The sequence below is a fragment of the Rattus norvegicus genome, chromosome Y (assembly GCF_021556685.1).
Source record: "Rattus norvegicus strain SHRSP/BbbUtx chromosome Y, alternate assembly SHRSP_T2T, whole genome shotgun sequence".
NCBI classification, from domain to species: domain Eukaryota; kingdom Metazoa; phylum Chordata; class Mammalia; order Rodentia; family Muridae; genus Rattus; species Rattus norvegicus.
The window spans coordinates 71,696,500-71,721,660 of record NC_141555.1 but is presented as its reverse complement, the minus strand read 5'-3'; positions in this window follow the sequence as shown (position 1 = coordinate 71,721,660).

Sequence of the window (25,161 nt, the reverse complement as noted above, 5' to 3'; positions counted from 1 at the left end):
CTCTCCCAGTTAAATTTCCAGAATATCAACTCAAGAACCAGAATGTTATACTTACATTTGAATTTGTGCAATAAAAATGATTCACGAGAAATCCTGAGGTTGCATAAAAGAAACCTTAATAAAGCTAAAAGCACACATTGCACCTGACATGATAATAGTAGGAGATTTCAACAACCCACCCTCATCACTGGAGAGATATTGGAAACAGAAATTAAACAGAGATGTAGAGAAAGCATAGAAGTTATGAACCAAATGGATTTAGCAGATATTTAAAAAAATATTCCATTCTAAAAATTAAGGATATACATTCTTCTCATGATCTCGGGAACCTTCTTCAAAATTGACCACATAAATGATCCCTCAACAGACCTTAACAGATACAGGAAGATAGAAATAATCACATGCATTCTCTCAGATCACCACACACTAAGACTGGTCTTCAAAAATAACAATAATGACAGATAGCCCTCATGTACATGGAAGTTGAAAAATGCTTTACTCCATGACAACTTGGTGAAGGAAGAAATAAAGAAAGAAATTAAAGACTTATTAGAACTTAATGAAAATGAAGATAAAACATTCCCAAACTTATGTGACACAAGGAAACAGAGCTAAGAGGAAAACTTATAGATCTGAGTGCTTGCAAAAAGAAACAGGAGAGAGCATATGTCAGGAGCTTGATAGCACATGTAAAAGCTCTGGAACAAAAAGAAATAAGAAAACCCAAGGGGGATAGAAAGCAGGAAATTATCAAACTCTAAGCTGAAATCAACGAAGTAGAAATGAAAAGGACGATACAAAGAATCAACAAAAGCAGGAACTGTTTTTTCGAGAAAACAATAAGATAGATAAACCCTTAGCCAAACTAACCAGAGGTCAAATAGTCTGTATCCAAATTACCAAAATCAGAAATGAAAAGGGAGACATAACAACAGAATCTGTAGAAATTAAAAAAAAAAAATCATCAGATTCTACTTTATAAGCCTATATTCAAAAAATGTGCAAAATCTGGAGGAAATGGACAATTTTGTAGACAGATAACAGGTAGCAAAGTTAAACCAGGAACAAATAAACTATCTAAACAACCCCATAACTCCTAAGGAAATAGAAGCAGATATTAAAAGTCTCCCAACAAAACAGAGCCCAGGTCGAGATGGGTTCAGTGCAGAATTCTATCAGACCGTCTTAGAAGACCTCATAATAATATTGTCAAAACAATCTGTCCACAAAATTGGACAGAGAGAGCACTAGCACATTCCTTATATGAATCCACAATTACTCTTATACCTAACCCACACAAAGACTCAGCACAGAAAGAGAACTTCACACCAATTTCCCTTATGAATATTGATGAAAAATACTCAGTAAAATTCTTCAAACGGAATCTAAGAACACATCAAAAAAATCATCCATCATGATCAAGTAGACTTGAACCCAGGGATGGAAGGATGGTTCAATATAGGAAAATTCATAAATGAAATCCATCATGTAAACAAACTCAAAGATAAGGAGCACAAGGTCATTTCATTAGATGGTGAGATAGCATTTGACAAATTTCAACATCCCTTGTGGATAAAAGTCCTGGAAAAATCACGAATTGAAAGCTCATATCAAAACATAGTGTAAAAAATATACAGCAAACCTGTATCTACCATCAAACTAAATGGAGAGTAACTTGTAGCAATCCCATTAAAATCAAAAATGAGACCAGGCTGCCTAATCTCTCCCTACGTATTCAATATGGGACTCCATGTCATAGGCAGAGAAACCAGACAGCAAAAGGGGGTCAAAGGGATACAAATTGGAAGGGAAGATATCAAAATATCACTATTTGCAGATGATATGATAGTATATACTTAAGTGACCCCAAAAGTTCCACCAGAGAACTTCTTAACGTGATAAACAACTTCAGCAAAGTGTCAGTGTATAAAATTAACTGAAACATACCAGTACCGTTCCTCTCCTCAATGGATAAACAGGCTGAGAAAGAAAATAATGAAATCACACACTTCACAATAGTCCCAAATAATATAAAATATCTTGGTGTTAGATTAACCAAGCATTTGAATGATCTGTATGACAAGAAGATCAAGTATCTGATGAAAGAAATTGAGGAAGATCTCAGAAGATAGAAAGAGCTTCCATGCTCATGGATTGACAGGATTAATATAGTCAAGATGACCATTTTGCCAAAAGCAATCTACACATTTAATGCAATATCCATCGAAATTACAACGCACTTCTTTAATACAGATAGAAAGAGCAATTTTCAAATTCATTTGGAATAAGAAAAAGCCAGGATGGCTAAAAGTATCCCCAACAATAAAAGAACTTCTCGGGGAATCATCACCCCTGAACTCAAGCAGTATTACAGAGCAACAGTGATAAAAACTGCATAATATTTGTAGAGAGACAGACAGATAGAGAGTGGAATAGAGTTGAAGACCTAGAAATGAAAACAAACCTATCACTTGATCTTTGGCAACGGAGATAAATCCATACAAAGGAAGAACCAGCATTTTCCAAAAATAGTGCTGGCTCAACAGGAAGTCAGTATGTAGATGAATCCAAATTATCCCATTTTTATGACCATGTACAAAGCTTAAGTACAAGTGAATCAAAGACCTACACATCAAACCTGATGCACTCAAACTAAGAGAAGAAAAGGTGGGGAAGAGACTTGAACACATGGGCACTGGAGAAAATTTCCTGAAAAAAACACCAATGACTTGTGCTCTAAGATCAAGAATTGACAAATAGGACCTCATAAAATAGCAATGTTCTGTAAGGCAAAAGATACCATCATTAGGAAAAAAACTGCAACCAACAGATTGGGAAAATATTTTTACCAATCCTATATCTGATAGTGGGGAATATCCAGAATATACAAAGAACTTAGGAAGTTAGACTCTAGAAAGCAAAAAAAAAACACTACTAATAATTGGGTACAGTGAGTTACAAAACATTCTCTGCTGAAGGTTATCAAATGGGCAAAAAACACCTCAATAAATATTCAACATCCTTAGTCATCAGGGAAATTCAAAACAAAGCAAATCTGAGTTTCCACCTCACACCAGTCAGAATGGCTAAGTTATAAATCTCAGGTGACAGCAGATGCTGGTGAGGAAGTGGAGAAAGAGGAACACTCCTCCATTGTTGGTGGGATTGCAGACTTGAAGAACACTTCTGAAAATCAGTCTGGAGGTTCCTCAGAAAATTGGACATTCCATGACCTGAGGACCCAGCTATACCCCTCTTGAGCATACACCCAAAATATGGTCCAACATACAACAGAGAAATATATTTGACTGTGTTCTTAGCAGCCTTATTTAATATAGCCAGAAGCTGGAAAGAACCCAGATGTCCTTGAACAGAGGAATGGATACAGAAATGTGGTCCATCTACACAATGGAATATTACTCAGCTGTAAAAACAATGACATCATGAAATTCTAGGCAAATGGAATGAACTAGAAAATATCATCCTGAGTGAGGTTACTCAATCACAGAAAAACACACTTGATATGCATTCATTGTTAAGCAGATATTAGCCAAAAAGCTTGAATTACCCATCATGCCATACACAGACCTCATGAAACTCAGGAAGGATCACCAAAATGCAGATGCTTCACTCCTTCTTTAAGAGGGGAACAAACATATCCATGGGAGGGAATAAGGAGACAAACTTTATAGCAGAGACTGAAGGACCTGCCGTCCAGAGCATGTCCCAATGTAACTCATACATATACAGACACCAAAACTAGATAAGATGGAGGAAGCTAAGAGGTGCAGGCTGTCAATGACTGGATATTGATCCCTCCTGAGAGACACAGCCAGAATATGTCGAATACAGAGGCAAATGCCATCAGCAAACCACTGAACCAAGAATGAGTCCCCAGTTGGAGGAATTAGAGAAAGGACTGAAAGAGCTGAAGGGATTTTCAACCCCATAATAATAACAATGTCAACCAACCAGAGCGTCCAGGGACCAAACCACAACAGAAAGACTGTACATGGACTGACCCATGGTTCCTACTGCATGGAGCAAAGGATGAACTTGCTGAGAAACAATAGAATGAGAAAAAAAATTTTTCTGACATGGTTTGTCCCCCAGTGTAGGGGAATGTGGGGAGGGGTGTGGTGGCCATGTGGGGATTTGAACTCCCTTATACAAGGGTAGGGGGAAGGGTTAAGGGGCTTATGGACTGGAAAGCTGGAAAAGGGAATACTATTCAATATGTAAACAGGAAATATCCAAAAATGAGAGAGAGAGAGAGAGAGAGAGAGAGAGAGAGAGAGAGAAGGAGGAGGAGGAGGAGGAGGAGGGGGAGGAGGAGGAGGAGGAGGAGGAGGAGGAGGAGGAGGAAGAGGAGGAATTGAAACAGAAAGAAAACTAAACTTTAATTTGCCCCATTCCCTGTCTTCCTCAGCTGTTGTTTAGGCAGTCGTGTTAGTGAGACGTTATAAGTGTAATTTCTGGTGTTACTTTGAGAAACCATCTCATAGTAAACTTTAGTCTCTTACAATCTTCTTGCCCCCTCTTCTGTAATGTTCCTCAGCCTTGAATCAAGTGACATTTTGTAGATCGAGCCATTGAGACTGGACTTGAAGTTTCTATCCTGCATTTTGAATGGCTGGGATTTTCACTGTGATCTTTGTTGCAGAGACTGTAATTAATTCTGTATATAAGGACACATGGCTTGGATTGCTGTTAGGTATGATACTGGCTTAAGTAAGTAAGGGGCTGTACATTCTCCCCCATAACCACAGCTTCAATAGCCTTATATTTGTGGCTAAATTACCAGGACCATCCATGTTCATCGAACAGGACTTAAGCAAAATTAGAGAGCTGTTTGCTATCACCAAGCTATTTATGCCACTGCACTGCCCTTCTGGTGATCCTGCCATGTTGATCATTGTGTTTTACAGGCATGATGTGAACAATCACTTGAACCTGACAAGAATGATGATTGTAATTACATGTTATACTAGAAATTCGACCTGTACATGGCACATTTTCCTCTATAAGAATATTGACTTTATGATAGGCAGGAGGATTTAAAAGTTAAATTTATTCTCAAACAAAAAGAGGAAATTAAAAATTTCCTGCTATAGCATGTTTAATTAATTGAAGCAAAATAAAATCTATTTACTTGATAGTGGGGAAATATCATTTAACAATATAATACTAACTCCTTTTAAGTGATTAAAAGTCACAGATAATTGGTAGCTGTCATACTGTGTAAAATAGGCATCAGTATTGTGACGATGAAATATTCTCTGTTTTATGCAAATGCATAGTAATAATAAACAAAATTTTGTACCAAACTTCATGCTTTAGGTAACTAATTGCATGTATTCAATTGTATCTAGGATAATTTCATATTAGCTAGGTGTCAAATGCATAATAATTATGACTAAATTATTAATTAAATATTAAAATAAGCATACTAGAGTTACCAAGTGGACATGGAAAAATATATTATAATAATTAAAAAAATATTTATTAAAAGCCAAATGATGAACACATTTTATATATGAAAGTAGCCTGGAGCAAAATATCACCTTAAAATGTCATAGTGTGTTCCAGTGTGGTGGTTTAGCAGATAAAATTTCATGCCATGAAAAACCAAGATCCTAAATTTGATACCTACACATATATATTTGGAAGACTTCTATATTCACTACATGACCAGAACACATAAAAGCTTACACAGAATATTAACAATGCTACTAATGAGAACAATAATAATAAGAAAAAGTAAAAACAAAACTCTAGGAACATTTTAAAGAAATAATGTATTGCATTGGCCTTAAAATAGGAAATTCAACACATTTTTTTAGTTCATTAACTATTCAAAGAAAAACTAAAAGGCTTTTACTTCATTCTATATGAAAGCAAAAACACGTGAGATGGGTTTTGTAAAGAAAGAGAGACCTGCAAACTGTAAAATTAATATAGTCATTGCAGAGGAAAGAAACAGAAACTAACCCAAGGTTCTATAAGTAAACATTTGAAGGATTTAGTGCATAATATTAACATATTTAATACAACACGTCTTACTATGATAAAGAAAAGAAAACTGGAAAAAATAATGTGTGAATGTGGTCTCAAAACCTAGAATGTGGAAAGATGTCTCAAATTCAAAGATACCTTGACATACATGAGAAAATTTTAAATAGGTTGATTTTATTATGGAATAAGTATTGTAGAATTAGCTTAATAGTTAAGAGCACTTACTACTCTTAAGAGCAAACACGTTCAGTTTCCAAGACCCATGAAGCCACTTGCAACCAGCTGTAAAAGCAGCTCCAGGTGGTCTGACATCTCCTGGTCTCCCCAGGTGCCTGTGTTCGTGTGCACAAATCTATACATAGACATTCACCCATAACACATCATTAAAATAAAAAGATTCATGAATGTATTTCCTGCACAAATAATTAATAGTAAGCATTCTACATATGCAAACACAATTGATGCAAATTAATAAGAAAGAATACAATTCGCAAATACTATGAAGAGTAAATTAAGGATTAATGCTTACACAGTTCAGTAAGCAAAAACGCTAAACTTCACGATTGAATTGCAATGTAGATGTTAAAAAGAATCTACCATTTGAATTTATGAGTGAAACTATTTATAAATTATTTTATTTATTTACATTCCTTCCATTGTACACTCTCCTGGTCCCCTCGCACTGTTCCTCATCCCATTCCACCTCTTCCTCCCCTGACTCGAGGAGGATGCTCCCCATACCGTGCCAGGCACCATAATCCCTGGGACCTCAAGTCTCTCAAGGATTAGGCCAGACGAGGCTGTCCTCTGCTATACATATGTCAGGGCATCACACCAGCTTGTGTGTCCTGCCTGATTGGTGGCTCATTGTCTGGGAGATCTCAGCGGTACGGATTAGTTGCGACTGCTGGTCTTCCTATAGAGGGTGCCCTCCCCTTCAACTTCTTCAATCCCTCCCCAAATTAAAGAACTGACAGAAGTCAGAGACTGATACCTTTTTAAAATATGTGTAACATTTAATTTTGAATGGTATAGTATGGGTTCTCATATAAATTTTTTTTTCGGAGCTGGTAACCGAACCCAGGGCTTTGCGTTTTCTAGGCAAGTGCTCTACCACTGAGCTAAGTCCCCAACCCAGGCAATATATATTTATTATAGTCTTCTGAGATGGAAATTTGGCAGTATTTGTAAAAGTACTACATTACTTAACAGTCTTGACATCATTCCAACAACGTGTTTTGTAATTTTTACAAAATATAATGTAAATAATCACCATTGAGTACTGTGCCTGAATCAGTGTCCATGCTAATTTTCTGTAGCAAACTTTATCTAATAAAAATGAAAATAATCTGAAAGGCACAATTAGGTTATGATTTAAACAAATGAGTTTACTTCCATTTATTAAATGCATGATATTCCATGAAGAAATTCCCCATGCACATGTATTCAAAACACATTGTTAAATGAAAAACAAATGACAGAATATTGCATTATGTAATCAAATGCTCTGGGTCCTGCTAAGACTGAACCCACAGTGAACGTGATTTTTGGGGGAGGGCGGCAATGTGGGGAGGATGGGGAGGGGAACACCCATAAAGAAGTGGGAGGGGTTAAGGAGATGTTGGCCTATAAACTGGGAAAGGGAATAACACTCGAAACGAAATAAGAAATACACAAATTAATAAAAAAAAATTAAAAAATGACCTGTTCTGTCCCATGCTAAGGAGAAACCTGCCTGCACCTTCTATTCTTTCCAGCTTCTTCTCTTTTCCTCTTCTCCTCTGCAGATTGCTTTCTTATGTTACCTATATAGTCTCTAAGTTATTCCTCTATACATTTCTTCTCAACCCAGATCTTTTTGGCTCAGTTCTACTAAGCTCAGTTCTCCTTAGCTCAAACCGGACTTTTCAGCTCAGCCGCTCCCCAGCTGTCTCTGTCCTTCTCGTTCAGTCCTTCTCCCTCAGTCCTCTGTGTGTCTTCTCTTTCTGCTCAGCACTTAAACATATTTCAGAATACATGATCACATGTTACAATGTTCATCACAAGTTCATATGAAAGATCAAAGCATAAATTGAAATATAATTTACAACCGAGAATGTTTACATGAATATCCATCAGGAATAATTATCTGGCTAAATATTCAACACCACTGTCAGCTCCACAGGCTCACTGAAGCTAAAACCATAGTTCTTAGAAAAGTTATTTACAGATAAACCCAGTCAATATCTTTTCCTCTGTCGTTGCACCTGTAACAAATCACTTGTTCTCTTTTCATAACCCTTGATGACTGTTTTGCAACCTCTTGGAATGTATTCTGAGTAGGAGAAAGTCTGGTTACTATCTCAGAACAATTAACTGGTAGACTGGCAGAGTTGTCACTGCAATTTTGACTATGAGAAAGAGACTTTTAACAGTCCCACTATAAAAGAGCTTAATAACCATTGATATAATTTTAGGACTTATTGTAGGATCATTATTAAGACTAAAGATTCATCTATTTGTCTGTATAGCATCACTACAGGACAGTACAACTTCATAGGCCTGCAGAGATCTGCTCCAAATACGTGTGATCTTACTCAATGATTGTTATATATGTCTAATAATAACAACAGGAATAGCATTTTAATAGCAGGAAACTTTCCCAAAATGAATCCCTCACAGCCTTTCTTAATAAGGGCGAACCAGTTGTGGATTATAAAATAATCCGAGGCTGTCCATCTCAGGATGATAACCTGCTAGTTTATAGCATGTCCTGTTATGGCTCCTGACACTTTCTTCTCAGTCCCACATGGTACCTTCTCCAAAACCGATAATATGATCCATCACAAAACAGCCCTCAACAGATACAAGAAGATGGAATTAATCCCATGCATCCTATGAGATCCCTACAGATTAAGAATGGTCTTCAATAACAAAAAGAACAACCAAAGAACCATATATATATATATATATATATATATATATATATATATATATATGGTAGCTGAAAAATCATTTACTCAATGAGAACTTGTTCAAGGAAGAAATAAAGAAAAAAATTAAAGATTTTTTTTGGAATTTAGTGAAAATGAAAGCATAACTTGGGAACACATAAAAGCAATGCTGAGAGGAAAACTCATAGCTCTGAGAGCCTCCTAAAAGAAACAGGCGCTATGATACACTCTAAGTTTGACAGAACACCTGAAATCTCAGGAACAATAAAAATCCAAATACACCAAGAGGACTAGACAGCAGGAAATAATAAAGGTCTGGACTGAAATCAACCAAGTAGAAACAAAAGGAATTATATAAAGAATCAACAAAACCACTAGCTGGCTCTTTGAAAAATCCAGAAATAGGTAAATTCTTTATATTCAAATTAAAAATAACAAAATCAGAAGTGAAATAGAGATATAACCATAGAAAATTAGGAAACTCAAAAAATTATCAGATGCTACTATAAAAGCCTACACTTAACAAAACGGGAAAGTAAGGGTTAAATGGATAATTTTCTAGACAGATACAAGGTACCAAATTTGAATCACAATCAGATAAACCATCTAAATACTCCCATAACTCAAAGTAGTAGAAGCAGTCATTAAATGACTCCTAACCAAAGATCCCAGGACCAGAAATGTTTAGTACAGAATTCTCTCACACTTTCATAGAATACCTAATACCAATATTCTCCAAACTATTCCACAAACTATAAATTGAAGGAAAACTACACAATTCCTTCTCTGATGCCACAATTATGCTTATAACTAAAGCAAATAAAGACCCAACAAAGAAAGAAAATTTCAGACCAATTTATTCATGAATTTCCCTACAAAAATTCTCAGTAAATTTCTTGCAAGCCAAATCCAAGACCACATCAAAACAATGATCCATCATGATCAAGTAGGATTCATCCTGGAGATACAAGGATGGTTCAATATACAGAACCTGATCAATAATCAAACTAATCTCACTATAAAAACAATTTCAATGAAAGCAAAACAAGCAATCATCTCATTAGATGCTGAGAAAGCATTTTACAGAACCTACCCCTTCATGTTAAAAGTCTTGGAAATATCAGAAATTCAAGGAACAAACTGAAGCACAGTAAACGCAATATACAGCAAACCAGTAGCTAACATCAGACTAAATGGAGAGAAACTTAACGCAATCCCACTAAAATCGGAACTAGACAAGGATACCCCCTCCTTCCCTACCTTTTCAATATAGTGTTCGAAGTCCTCGCCAGAGTAATTAGACAACAAATGTAGGTAAAGGGATACATATTGCTAAGGAAGTATTCAAAATGTCACTATTGCAGATGATGTGGTAGTATATTTAAGTGACCCCACAAATTCCACAAGTGAATTTCTAAGCCTGATAAACCACTTTAGCAAAGAGGCAGAGTATAAAATTGATTCAAACAAATCAGCAGCCTTCCTCTACTCAAAAGAGAAACAGGCTGAGAAAGAAATTACGGAAATGACACCCTTGACAATAGTCAGAAAGCATGTAAAGTACCTCAGTGTGACTCTAACCAAGCAAGTGAAAGATATATATGACAAGAACACAAGTCTCTGTAGAAATAAATTGAAGATCTCAGAAATTAGAAAGACCTCCCATGTTCGTGTATTGGCAGGATTAATATTGTAAAAATGGCCATTTTGCCAACAGCAACCTGCAGATTCAATGCAATCCCCTTCAATATTCCAACCCAATTATTCACAAACATAGAAATGGCAGTTTGCAAATTTATTTGGAATAAAATAAATCCCAGGATAGAGAAAACTATTCTGAAAAATAAAAGCATTTTGGGGAAATCACCATCCCTGAGCTCAGGTTGTATTACAGAGCAGTGGTGATGAAAAACTGTATTGTATTGGTATTGAGACAGGCAGGTAGATCAATGGAATAGAATTGAAGACGCAGAAATGAACCCACACAGCTATGGCCACTTGAAAATTGATAAAGAATCTAAAACCATCCAGTGGAAAAAAAGATAGCATTTTTTTAAAAAAAATTGTGCTGTTTCACCTGAAGGGCAGAATGTAGAAGAATGCAAATCAATACATTCCTATCTCCTTGTCCAAATTTCAAGTAAAAGTGGATTAAAGTCCTCCACATAAAGAGCACCTGTGGAACAGGAAGCCCTGGGTCCTGCTATGACTGAACCCCCAGTGAATGTGATTGTTGTGGGGAGGGCGGCAATGGGGGGAGGGTGGGGATTCGAACACCAAAAGAAGGTGAGGGTAGGGACTAGGAGGATGTTTGCCCGGAAACCGGGAAAGGGAATAACACTCGAAATGTAAATAAGAAATACTCAAGTAAATTAAAAAAAATAAAAAAAAGCTCCAAATAAAAGCAGATACACTGAAACTAACTGATGAAAAAGCAGGGAAAAGCATTGAACACATTGGTACTTGGGAAAATTTCCTGAATAGAACACCAAAGGCTTTTGTTCTAAGATCAAAAATTGAAAAATGAAACTTCACAAAATTTCAAAGTTTCTGTAAGGCAAAGGACACTGTCATTATTTCTATACAGCAACTAACACATTTGGAAAAGATCTTTACCAATCCTATATCCGATGGAGCGCTAATATCCAATATATACAAAAAACTCAATAAGCTATCCTCCAGAGATTCAAATAACACTATTTTATAGTGGGCTACAGTTATAAACAAACATTCTCAGCTGATGAATACTGAATGGATGAGAAGCCCCTAATGAAATGTTCAACATCTTTAGTCATAAGGGAAATGCAAATCAAAACAATCCTGAGATCCTACCTCTTACCTGTCAGAATGGCTAATATAAAAAGTCAGGTGACAACAGACTCTGGAAAGGGTGTGGAAAGAAAGGAACACTCTGTCACTGTTGAAATTGCAAGCTCTTAAAACCACTTTGGAAACCAGGCTGGAGGTTCCTCAGAGAATTGAACATAGTATTTACTACCTGAGGACCCAGCTTACCATTCGATGGCACATACCCAAAACTTGCTGCAACCTACAACAAGGACACATGCTCCACTCTGTTCATAGCAGCCTTATTTATAAAAGACAGAAGCTGGAAAGAACCCAGATGTCCCTCAAAAGAGACACAGATTCATATAATGTGGTCCATTTACACGATGGTGTGGTATTCAGCTACTAAATAGAATTACTTCATGAAATTCATAGGCAAATGGATGAAACTAGAAAATATCATCCTGAGTGAAATAACACAAACACAAATAAACACACATACATTGGATGCACTCACTGGTAAGTGGAAATTAGCCCAAGATCCCAGAATATCCACAGTAAACTCATATACACTCTGCAGCTCAACAAGAAAGGACAAAGAGGGAAGGTTTCAATCCCAATTAGAAGGGGGAAGAAAATTATCATGGGAGGCACATGGAGAAGGACACTGTGTGGGAGAGGGGAGTGAAATGGAAATACAGGAGAGCAGGATCAGATGTGGGAAGAGACAGGAGAGAAACACAGAGGACCAGGAGAATGAGTATAGAAAGAAGGAACAGTGGAGGATGGTGTAACCTCTAGAATGTCCCAGATATTAGGGATGTGACAGCGTCCCTGGACACAACAGTGATGACATTGGCCAACATACACAACAACAGTGAGATTGAACCTGAAGACACCACCTGCAGTAGATAGACATGACAACAGTGTAAGGATGGGACCACTCACCCATTTCTTATTAAATCAGAGTTATCCGTGTCTATTGCAATGCAGGGGCAAAAATGGAGCAGAGGCTGAAGGAAAGGCCACCCAGAGATCGGCAGACACCAAACCGGACACTTTTGCTGATGCTGAGATGTGCTTGCAAACAGGAGTCTGGTATGTCTGTCTTGTGAGAGGCTCTGCTAGCACCTGACTGATACAGATGCAGATATTCACAGCCAACCATTGAACTTAGCCTACAGATCCCAATGGATGATGTAGGGGAAGTGCTGAGGGAGCTGAAGGAGACTGTAATTAACAACGATATCAATTAACCAGACCGCTCAGGGCTCCCATGGACCTAACCACCAACCATAGATTATACATGCTCTGGTACCCTACATATGTAGCTAAGGACTGCCCCATCTCACATCAGTGGAAGGGGAAGTACTTGGTCTTTTGGATGCTTGATGTCCCAGAGAAGAGTGATTCAGAGAAGTGATTCTAGAGGGGTGAGGCAAGAATGAGTGGGAGAGTTGGGGAGTCACCCTCTTAGAGACAAAGAGGAGGAATATGTGGAGGTAGGGTTTATACAAAGGGGGTAATATTTGATATATAAAAAAATACAATGCTTAATAATACTTCTAATAAAGGAGTGGTATTTTCCATACATTATTTTACTGTACTGGTTAGCTTGGAACATTTATTGTTGCCTAGATGCGTATTTCTTCCTACAGTATCTGATTTCTTGTTTCTCTGAGGAGTGTAGACTTAGATCTTCCTCTTCATTCAAAGAAGGCATAACACTTAACTCCTTTCTCCAAGCAAAGGTGGTTGTAGATGTGTCTGTAAACGGCAGGAGGCATTTGTACAATCTAATTGAGGGTCACCCAAAGAATTATTTACCAGCAAAGCTTGTAACACAAAGAGTTGTGTTCAATCAACTTACCAATATTGAAAGCATCCCAGGATTTGTGGCCAGGCAACTGCATACAATGTCAAGAGACATTTAGAATTTCAATATATGTTACTAGAGAAAATACTTTCAAATGTGAAGCATTCTCAATATTTCAAAACTATCATCACGGAAAGAATATTTAGAGCTTTAGGACAAAAAAATAGGGAGTGATACTTCAAGGCAGAAGCGTCACAGTAACACCTGGAACTCACATGGAATTCTAATATCAATCCCATGAATTCTATGCTCTATTCACATCCTATCACATGTTTATTCCCTAACACAGTCCACCAGTGATTTTCTAGTCCCTGCAGTCTCTGAGGAGCAAGGGTCTGGATCAGCCTTTCCCACTCGGTTATGAGGCTCCAAGACACATCCCTGCACCAAAGCTGGTGTAAGAGGCGCTTGACAGCACAGACTCCGAAGCACCCTTTGCCCTTTCCATTCATGTTTCTCCTTCCAGAATCCCTTGTCATGACCCCTGACAGTGTGCACAAGAGCAGGTAGCACTCCGGACTCAAAGGAAGAGAGTCGACATGGTTCCTCCTCATACAGAAAGCTTGGATGATCGCCCCGCTACTACAAGCAGAACTGACAAGTGAGGCATCTCCTGGCTGGGCCGTGCAGACCTCGCGACTGCCCCGTGCAGACCTCCAGACTGCCCTGTGCAGACCTCGCGACTGCCCCGTGCAGACCTGGCGCCTGCCCCGGAAGACCTCGAGAATGCCCCGGAAGACCTCGAGACTGCCCCGTGCAGACCTGGCGACTGTCCCAGTCAGACCTCTCACCTGCCGCGTGTAGACGTCGAGACTGCCCCATTCAGACCTCGCAACAGCCAGGTGCAGACGTCGAGATTGCACCATTCAGATCTCGAGACTGCTCCGTGCCGACCTCGAGACTGCCCCGTGCAGACCTCACTATTGCCCCATGCAGACCTCAGGACTGCCCCATGCAGACCTCGCTACTTTCCTGTGCAAACTCGAGGACAGCCCCTCTCAAGGTTTGGTTGTTTCCGGAGATCAATGGTCACTCGAGATTTCCCTGCTTTGCCTTCCGGACTTGTCCACAGTTCTCGGGAGAGAGAGCAATACTCAAAGGATACAGCTCGACTGATGCTCACCATGACTCACCACTGCCAAGTACTTTCACTGCACCTTCACGTGGTAGTGTTTAGAGAGGACAGAGAGCCTCATCCCGGACTTTATCCTCTGACAATGCACCAACAATTTCCCAGCCTCCATGGCCTGCGAACCCCTTTAGAGTCCCCCGAGATGATTATAACACCGAAGTGCAACAGGGGAATCAGTGGAAGGATTCCCAGCCTCCACAGACTGGAAGCCCATTCAGTGTCCCCCAAGCGGATTGTAATACCGGACTCCAATGGGGGAAGCACTTGAAGGGTTCCCAGCCTCTGCCTCCTGAGACCGCCTTCAGTGTCCCCCAACCGGATTATAACATCCAACCCCAACTGGGGAAGCACTTGAACAGCAGAGACCTGAGCGACTTTCCACCTCTGGTACTACTTAGACGGACTCGGCACAAGTTCAGATGCTCAAAACCCTATGAAGACCAGAGATTCAAAAACCCTGATGCTTGTGGTACAGAAATGCTTCAGAAACTCAAAGATCATATAAAGGCTTCAGTCAGTAAGAGGGCCCTAGACCCCTGAAATAAACTGACAGAGAAGAAGAAATGGACAGTTCCACTTCCTCTGAGGGTTCCTGAGGGCATGAGTAATACACTGAGCAAGGATAGCAGATCAGTGAGTAACCCACGGGCATAATATATATGTCGTATGTATGTATTATGTGTATAGTATGTATGTCTGTAATATATGTGTATATATGTAGCATGTATGTATGTATGTATGTATGTATGTACACCCATGTGCAGTGACCCACGGAGGTCAGAAGAGGGCATCAGACTCCCTAGAGTTGGGGATCATCTGATATAGTTGCTGGGAACTGAACCGGGTCCTCTGAGAGGAATGAAAACCATCTTAACTGAGATTATTTCAGTTTCCCATCATTTGTGAAACATCTTATCATCCATTGTGTCTTGTACTATGCAGTGTTTGTTCTTAGTGCAATGGTGTCCATTCAGTCAGACTGGGTTTTGACGGTCTGTTGAACATGTAATAGCGGCATGGCAGAAGGATAGCGTGGGGAGGTGTGCTCTGATGCAAAGAGGGACATTGCACTAACTGCTCAGTCACGGTCTCTGTTGGCCTGCACTCTGCAGCATGTGCCTCCTGCGAAGACAACAGCTTTCCGTATTGCCTGAGCTGACAGCCCTTGCAACCTCCTCTAAGTCCTCCACTGTACATCCCCAGGGGTTATTCCTGAGGGATCCCTGAAGGGAAATCCCTGATAAAAATTCTCCAGTGCTTACTAGAATCTCAGGCTAAAGCCCAAACTACTGGTTGAGAAATAAAACCAGCTCCCAGTCCACCACAGCCTGACATCGGGTACCATCCATCCTGCCTGCCATTCAGGCCACTAACGCTTCTATTCTGATAGGGTCGATGATCATATTGGATTAGGTGCCCAGCACACTCCAGGGTGGCCTTCATTATAACCACTTACATCTGCAATGACTCTACTTCCAATGGATATCACAGCCTGAGGAGCCAGGAGTTAGGATGAAAAGAGAGGCTTGTGCATAAGCCTGACACTCACCCTGTCTGGGATACTGACTTACTTTATTAAATGATTAAAAATGTATAAAAAATTAGAGAAGTTCACACCTGAAGAGTGGATTAGCACTTTCATGTCTATAATTCCTTCACCTGCTCTCTATAAGCACCTACTACATCCAGGGACTCAGATAAGCCAGAATTGATTCCCTGTTTCCACTCTAGATAAGGCACAGGTAATCTGTCGAAAACTGCTAAGCTGATACTTTAGGAAACCTGTTGGAGACATCAGTTCAGGAAGCCAGATGCCCTGGCTATGACCTTCGAGATGGGACTTCACAGAGATGGCAGATTTGGAAAGACAACAAGGTTGAAGACATGATGCCTTTCTTGCTAAGGAATTGGAGACCTGCCCTTCAGAGAAGATCATGTCAAATAATGGAGTCTTCAAGAACCTCTCCTTGGAACAAGTGCTTGTTCCCATGGGGGTTGGGGGGGATGGCGGCATTTCAACCTCAGGCACTGGAGAGTGACGGGTCCAGAACTTCACGAGCCAGGTCAGCGTGCGATGACTTAGGTGGAGAACCACTAGCTTCCTCACTTCAATTACCCAAGGAAGGATGCTCTGCTCTGTCTCGTTGCCTTGGAAAGACACCTTCATCCCTGTTGTTCATGCCCAAGGCTTCCTATGATCCTCATCTGTTTGCTTTTGAGTCAGCTGAGGTGTGTTAACAAACCTCTCTGTGTGAGAGCTTTCCTTAAGAGCTCTAAACACCCAACCCGTCCTGTACACTCCATCTCTATTGTTCTATTTAGCTTGATTTTTTTTCTTCAACAAAACAGGAGCAGGAAGTGGATGTCTCAAATGGCTATTCCTTGCAGTCTTCTACAGTTGAGGGCCAGGTGAACAAAATGTATTGTGGGCAGTGCCTAACACAGACAGATCTTTATGACTATTTTCTTGGCTTTCGATGATGTTTAAAATGTGAGGTATTGGGGCAGGAAATTACAACATGGTAGCAACAACGATACATCGTGTGTCTCTGTTAAGGTTTGTTTTATTCAAAGTGACAAATGATCCTCCCATAACTCCATATTGAAGGAGGTGAAGAGGTGATATAGGTCCATAAAACGATGGCCTTAGGACACAGGGGTGGTGGTTGTCTTCCCCAGATTGTCCTTCAAATATATCTTGCCACCAACCGGTTATAGCTGCGGTTCACAACCTGTGTGTGGGTCAGGATCCCTTTGACAAACTTCAGTCTCCAAAATGATTCCCGGCTATGATTCATAACAGAAGCAAAATTACAACTATGAAGTAGCAACAAGAATAATTGTGTCATCAAGGGTCGTAGCAACATAGGAACTGTCTTAAAGGGGGCAGCATTAAGAAGGTAGATCACTGACTTATAGTCCAAGAAAGAGCATCTAGCTATGGGCCAAATAAACAAAATACAGGATCCCCAGCATGCCAGGAACATGGATAAAATGCAAGCTGGGCAGATAGTTTTGTGGGAAGAAGTGCCTGCTGTGAAATTAAAAGCACATGCATGACAGCCCATAACCCATGATTGGAGGGATAATGACAAGACACATGGAGGGTCCCACGGCTCCAGCCACATATATAGCGGAGGATGGCATTGTCTGCATCAATAGGAGGAGAATACCTTGTTCATGTGAAGGGTCAGTTCCCCAGTGTGGGGGATGCCAGGGTGTTGAGGTGGGAGTGGGTGGGAGGAAGAGCATCCTCATAATAGCAACGAGGGCTGCTGAGAATAAGTATGCAAAAATAGACTCTAGGATAGCTACATGTGACACTCTCCTTGATTGTATTTGTCAATGACATGAAGTTTTGTTTCTCACAAAGAGAATAGATCATCAAGAGTCTATGCTGACCATGGCCAAACCAGGGCCGTTTGAGGGTCCATGCCCTCTCCAGGCTCTGTCAATAGAGCCAAGAGAAACCTACAGGGCTCAGTGATGCACTGACTCTAATTCACATGGCCCTGATATGAAGAGGGCACATATTGATTCTTCTTATTGTTGCTATGACAAAATAAAGGAAGCAAAAACTTAGCGAAGACAGGAGTGCTTGTTGACAGGAGTCTGATATGGATGTCTCCTGAGAGGCTCCGCCAGAGCCTGACTGATACAGATGAGGATGCATACAGCTAATCATTAGACTGAGCACCTGGACCCCAATGGAGGAGTTAAAGAATGGACTGGAGGAGCTGAAGGGGGTTGCAACCCCATAGGAAGAGCAACAATATCAACCAACCAGACCCCCCCCCAGAGCTCCCAGAGACTAATCCACCAACCGAAGAGAACACATGGAGGGTCCCATGGCTCCAGCCACATATATAGCAAAAAATGGCATTGTCTGTCTTCAATAGGAGAAGAAGCCCTTGGTTCTCTGAAGGCTCATTTCCCCAAAGTGGGGGAATGCCAGGTTGTTGAGATGGGAGTGTGTGGGAAAAAAAGCATCATCACTGAAGCAGGAGGAGAGAGAATGGGAGAGGGGATCCAGGAAAGGGGATAACATTTGAAATTTAAATACATAAAATTCCAATACAAAAAGAGACAGGAAGTATTTATTTTTCACCCATTGTTTGAGCTGGTACCATCCATCATGATGGGGAAAGCATAGCAACTGGAGTGTGATGGTCACATTGCAGACCTGGAGGGTGTTCAGCTTTCTTTCTTTGTTTTTTTGTTTGTTTCTTTGCTTCTTTGTTTCTTTGTTCCGTTGTTTCTTGATTTCTTTCTTTCTTTCCTTCTTTCCTTCTTTCTTTCTTTCTTTCTTTCTTTCTTTCTTTCTTTCTTTCTTTCTTTCTTTCCTTGTTTTAAATTCCACATATGAGTGTTTCCCTTGCTTTTATGTATCTGTATATAAGATACATATACAAAAGCCACAAGAAACTTAGGGAAGAAAAGCAGGTACAGCTGTCAATAACACATGGGAGGCCACAGGGCTCAAGTCGGTTTCCCTCATGACCACAGGTGTATTCATCAAGACAGGAGACAGGAGCAGAGCACAGAACTGAACAAGAGTAATCAATGCTTGTGAGCCACCATGTTGTTACCAGGGTCTGAACTCAGGTCCTCTGCAAGAGCAGTAACAGTTCTCAACTACCAAGCCACCTCTCCAGTCACACACAATCATTATTTATACAACCCCCCAAACACAGCACAACTTGATGTGTGTAAACATGCATACTAGACGTGAGGTGTGATTTATTTGTGTGAATGTTCAGTCAGTGTGATACAAACACTCTTGTATTCATAAATTTTGGCATTGCCGTTTTCACTTGGAGGTTCTCTTCATTCTCAGCTTTGGTGGTTTCATACATCATTAAGAGAGGAACCGCCCTGTCAGCCTACACCCGCCTCCCCCACCATTTGCAGCTATGCCTGCCTTTCTTCACTAAGTTAAACACCACCTCAGACTCTACTCTTTTATTTTGTTCAGTGTAGTAGACTATCCAAAACCATAAAATGAAATCCCAGATGCAGAGGGAAGAAGTTTTGCTGTTTGTTACTTTGTTTGCTTTTAGTTGCTTTTTCCCACTTCCACTGGTTTGAACTTGTGTCCCATTCAGTGGCAGGTACTTAATTCAGCCAGCATTTTGAGAAGGGCTGTGGGTGGAGTGTGATAAAAGGAAAATTACTGGAGAGAACTCACTGGGATTTTGACGATTAATACAAAGTGTTTATTGACTTGATTTTTCAGTTACACAAACCCCTGTACGGCACTGACTCCAAATAAATCTTACAATAAGTAATTTACAAATAAATCTGACAATTTGCTCGAAGGAAAAAAAAAGGCTTAAAGACAAAATTGATCCATCAAAACAAGCCTAAGTTGTAATTATTGGCCCTCTATAAAGATAAACTTATATAAAAAAAAGATGAATTTGATGTTTTTGTTTAACAATTTCATTTACTTACACAATAAGTTTTAGTCATTTACTTTCTGTATTTCCCTTCTCAATTCCCCTTCCTCATCCCCCTCCCTCATTCTCCCATCCCATTCTTCAGTTCCCCCTTGCTTCCTCCCTAATCATACTCCGTCATCCCCTTGGTCAACCCCTTCTCTCACGCCATACCCTCTCTAATTGGCACCGATATTCTGAATAAGTCCCCCCTCCTATTTCATGTCTCCTTTCTGCGTGTAATCCGTAAGTTTAATTAATTACATGAGTACAGAGGTATTCTACAGAACAACTTATCTATGGGTACAGGAGTGAAGAAGGTAGTGAATCAGAAATTTCTGGTTTCTTTGGAGACTCAACTGTGTCATGGATGTTGTTCTGGAAACTGAGAGGATGTTTTGCTGAGAACAAACACATGGTGTTTCTGGTAGCTACCTGGGAAAAGGGCATGTGATGTTTAGAAAGGGTACGAGTATAACCCTGGACAACAATGAGCAACACCACGGCATTGGCTTGCCTTGACACACTTCGCTGATGCTCAATGGACTTTGAAGACACTGGAATTCATTGACCATGCTGTGGCATTGGTTCTCCTTTCCTTCTTCACTGACCACTGTTTGTCATTTCTTTGAAGAGAAAATAGCTCCAGAGAACTTCTTGTGGTGCCATTGTGGTGGTTTCTTGCTGCCTCCTCAAAACCAGGCCAATTGGAAGAGCTCAGCAATTTCTTTTGCGTTGAACTGTCCTTGGTGATTCATGAATGGTGTTTGCAAGTAGATCGACCTACCTCTGTTGATTCTTGTCAGCTGAACTGATATCCTGATGATGAAGATTGAAATCGCCCCAGAGAACTATTTCTAAGCAGGTCCACATCGTCCTTTGTTTGCCCTATTGTCCTTTCCTTTCCACTACCTCTGGTGGGTGGTGGGCTAGAGGAAGTTTAAAGGGTTTAAAAACTCTTACAAACGTAGGTCTTGAAAAATCTAAGCCTGCAGGATAGAACCCCGCCTCCAATAAATGTTGATTGCCAAGGGAGGGAAGTGTCTTTATGGCCTCTCCCATCTGTAATGAAGTGTTGAGGGGTCCAGTCTCGTGCCAATGACCATAGCTGCCTTCAGTTTAAGAGTTCAATGACTAGGTCCAATCTAAAAGATATCCTTTTGCTGTCCACTTCCCCATCTTCTGGTTCTTATATTCCTTCCACCCACTCTTTCATGATGTTCTCTGAGCTGGGGAGGAGAAGACTTAGCTGTCCTATTTCCACCTGAACAGTCCAACACCACTGATTCCCAGCACTTTGTCCAGCTGTACCTCTCTGCCCATGGTGGTCAGAGGCTTCTTGTCTGATGAGGGCTGAGTGCAACGCTGATCTGTAGATACAAATATGGATGTTTGGAAGGAAGATCGACAATGTATTTAGCATTATTTTCTTTCATAGGGCCTATATCACCCTAACCATAGGTTCTTGACCAGTTTATAGAACCTGGTGTGTATTCCCTCGTGTGGAATATGCCTTGTATCCGATTGGAAAGCCACTGGTTGCTCCCATGACTGTGATGTCACTGACACATAAGGGGCACATCTTGCCTGACATTTTAGCTTGAATGGTTCACCCCCGAGTAAGGTTGTAGATGATTTTCACCCCTGGAAGCCTACATAGCACTTTCTTGAACCATGAAGGCTTGACATTATAGAGGATGCTTCCACCTCAACTTGAGATTGACCCTTCAATGACCTGTGACAAAAGGATTCAGTGTCCTCAGCAATAGAGTCTTACCATCAAGTTCTGGACGGCTATGAAGAACAATGGCAACCACCTGTAAAGTTGTGGGGGCTTTTGGGATCTCGCTGGTCAACAACTTTCAGGAAGACATCCCACATCTGACACTGTGATCTTTGCTTAATTTTGGTTTTCTGTTGCTCTGATGAATACACTCACCAGAGCCAGCTTGGGAAGTGAAATCTTTATTTCCTGTTATCTGTTCCAGCCCGTCATCAAGGAAAACCAAGACAGAATTGTGAAACAGGAACTACAGAGACTGCTCACTGGCTTGCTTCTAAGCTCACCTTCAACTACCTTTACAGAGTCCAGACACACCTGCATAGGGCGGTGCTGCCCGCAGTAGACCAGGCCCTCCAACATCAGTGAACAGTCAAGGAAATGCCACCTGGACATTGTCAAGGCAAATCTGATGGAGGAGGCTCCTCAAGGGAGGTTCTTTCCTCCAAGACTAGCCATCACAAGAAATGAATGAAAATAAAAAAAGAAAAGAAATCAATATCTTCAGGGGGAGCATGGCTTATCCATGGTGGGTGCCTCCATTTGAACAGTTGATCTTGTAGATATATTCTGTAACATGTTTTATAACCCCTCTTACCAAACCCCGTTCTAACCTAATCACCTAAGGGGAGATGGAGTGGAAAGTAAGTTTTAACAAATAATTGGATCAGAAAGAAATGCTTCTTGGAAATAAAGCAAAAATGGAAGCATTTCTGCATCCTAGATGCTTTCCTCGCATCATCTGCGCAATGATAATGAAAACCGTTACGTTCCAGGTACCATAATTTCCAATGTTACAAATCGTATAAGTAATACTGCTTATCATTCATAAAACATTTTGGCACTAATCGTTTTGATGTGTTTTTCTAACTCACTCCTAATGTAGATCTGATGAACTGGAATTGTTCTCCAGCTCATTTATACATGAGGGAAGTGAGGTTTAAATGTCGAGCCAATTTCCCAATACTCTAAGCTAATAAATGGCAGAGTAAGACAGCCGCACTTTCTCTGGCTTCATGGCATGGCCTCGTGAGAAATGCAAGTCAGGGTAACTTGGCAGGGAATTCCAAGGATCAGTACATGGCAGCTGAAAGTTGTCTTGGATGCAAGACTGGGAGTGAGACTCAAGTCAGCCGAGCCCCAGCTCAGGATTCATGAAACAGAACACCAGAATATATTACAGAGCGAGTAGACTAAACTAAACATCTGGGAGTCCTCAGCAGATTGTACAGATCAAGGTCTGAGGGTTCATAAGTATGTTGGTTTTTTTGGGGTGGAAAGGAATACTTATTTAGATCCCCACCTCCTACTATGTGCTACTACAGTGGAGGCAATGCTTTAAGTCCAAGGTTTTTTGTTTTGTTCCTGTGTGTGTGTGTGTGTGTGTGTGTGTGTGTGTGTGTGTGTGTGTACGTACGTGCATGTGCAGTGTATAATGTAGGGACTAATCCATTTCTCCTCTATCTTATTCATTGAAGCAGCATTTCTCAGTCAAAACTAGATTTCACCAATATGACTAGTCTTGACAGCTATCTTGCCCTGGGGATCTGCCCTACCTCTGCCTCCCTGGACTGAAATTCTATGTGGGCCACAAAGCCTACCCATCATTTACCTGAGACCTGTGAGCCATCTCCTCACCTACTAAGATTCAAGTCCCGGTGTTGAGCCCATCTCCTTTATTTTTGTTTTCTTTTTTTTTTTTTTATCATAGTCTTTATCATAGTATCAGAACCAGGTTAAGGTATGACTGGCTCACTCAAACAATCACTCAAATCCCTCCACACAAATGTGTTCTAATAAGGAGGAGGACCCTGCTGACTCTCTGTTCTGTAAAGTCTGACCTTAACAGATGAGTTAAAGGATGGGATTATCCTAGTGGGTGATTGGGGATGCTGTTGTTGACGTTGAGGGAGGCTGGCAAATGAGGGGCCACAGCTGAGTCACTTATAATAACATATACAAAGCTGAGTGTGGTAGTGCATACCTATATTCTCAATACTCGTGAAGACCACAGGTTCAAATCCAGCCTGGGCTACATAGTAAGTCCAAAGACAGCCTGAGCTATATCATAAATCAGAGGCCAGCCTGGGCTACAGAGTAAATCCAAGGCCAACCTGGGCTACATAGAAAGTCCAAGGTCAGCTTGGCCTACTTACATGACTCTTCTCCAAACAACAACAGGTTTTTTTTTCCTTTCTGGTTTCTGTCTCTCCTATATTCCTCTACACTGATACCAGTGCTGTAGTTTGGGGGTGTGGGCGAGAAGTTTCATCATGTCTGATGGTCCAGGATCTCACAAGCAGCACGGCAAACCAAACAGTGCAGCACACAAGTCTGGTTCGATTGTTGAAGAAAAATATTACACATTTGGAAGTGCTGTCTGAGGAAATGGCTCTAAGATGGGACAACGCCTCGGGACACTGGGCTTGGATGATGTGCTAGTTTCCTCGTGATAAAAACAATGATGTTCTCAACCAGAGTCTTGTTGGGAATACAATGCTGTGTTTCCATTTCAACACTGCACAATCTCCATATGGCAACCCTGGAAATCATGTCTGATATTAAACAGATTATAGGTTAGACAAGTTGACGATAAACACTGTCATTAAAAATGGTTTAAATGATGAATATTTGTTTTTAAAATTTTTGTATGTTTTACCAGGTTCAGTGTTCTACATAAACTCTAAAACACGGCAATTTCTTTCTTTTTTTTTTTTTAAATCGCCAAAGAGAATAGACCTTATATTTTTTCTATCTAGGTCTAACTGAGACGAGGAAATACCATTCTTTGCTTTAAAAAAGAAAACTAATTGTGCTTCATTGTCTTTTTTGTTAATTTCTTATTTTTAGTGTTTTGGGGTTCATTTTAACAATTTTTTTATTTAATTAATTATTTTCTTATTTTCTCGTATAGATAAAAATTTAGGTTGCTGGTCTTTGTTTCTAATCTAAGAATTAGTGTTGTAAATAAAGTTTCCTCTTAGCACCGTCTTAGTAATGTCTCACACATTTTGATAGTATGTTTCCTTTCTTCTTTTTTTTTCTTACAGTTACATAGTTTCATTATTTCTTGACATCTGTATTACTTGTGAATGTGTGATTTAATATTTCTGGATTTTGAGACTCCTGTTGTCTCTCATTGAAGACATCTATTTTAGTTTTGTTGTAATAGCAGAACACATCCCGAGGGGCTGGACATG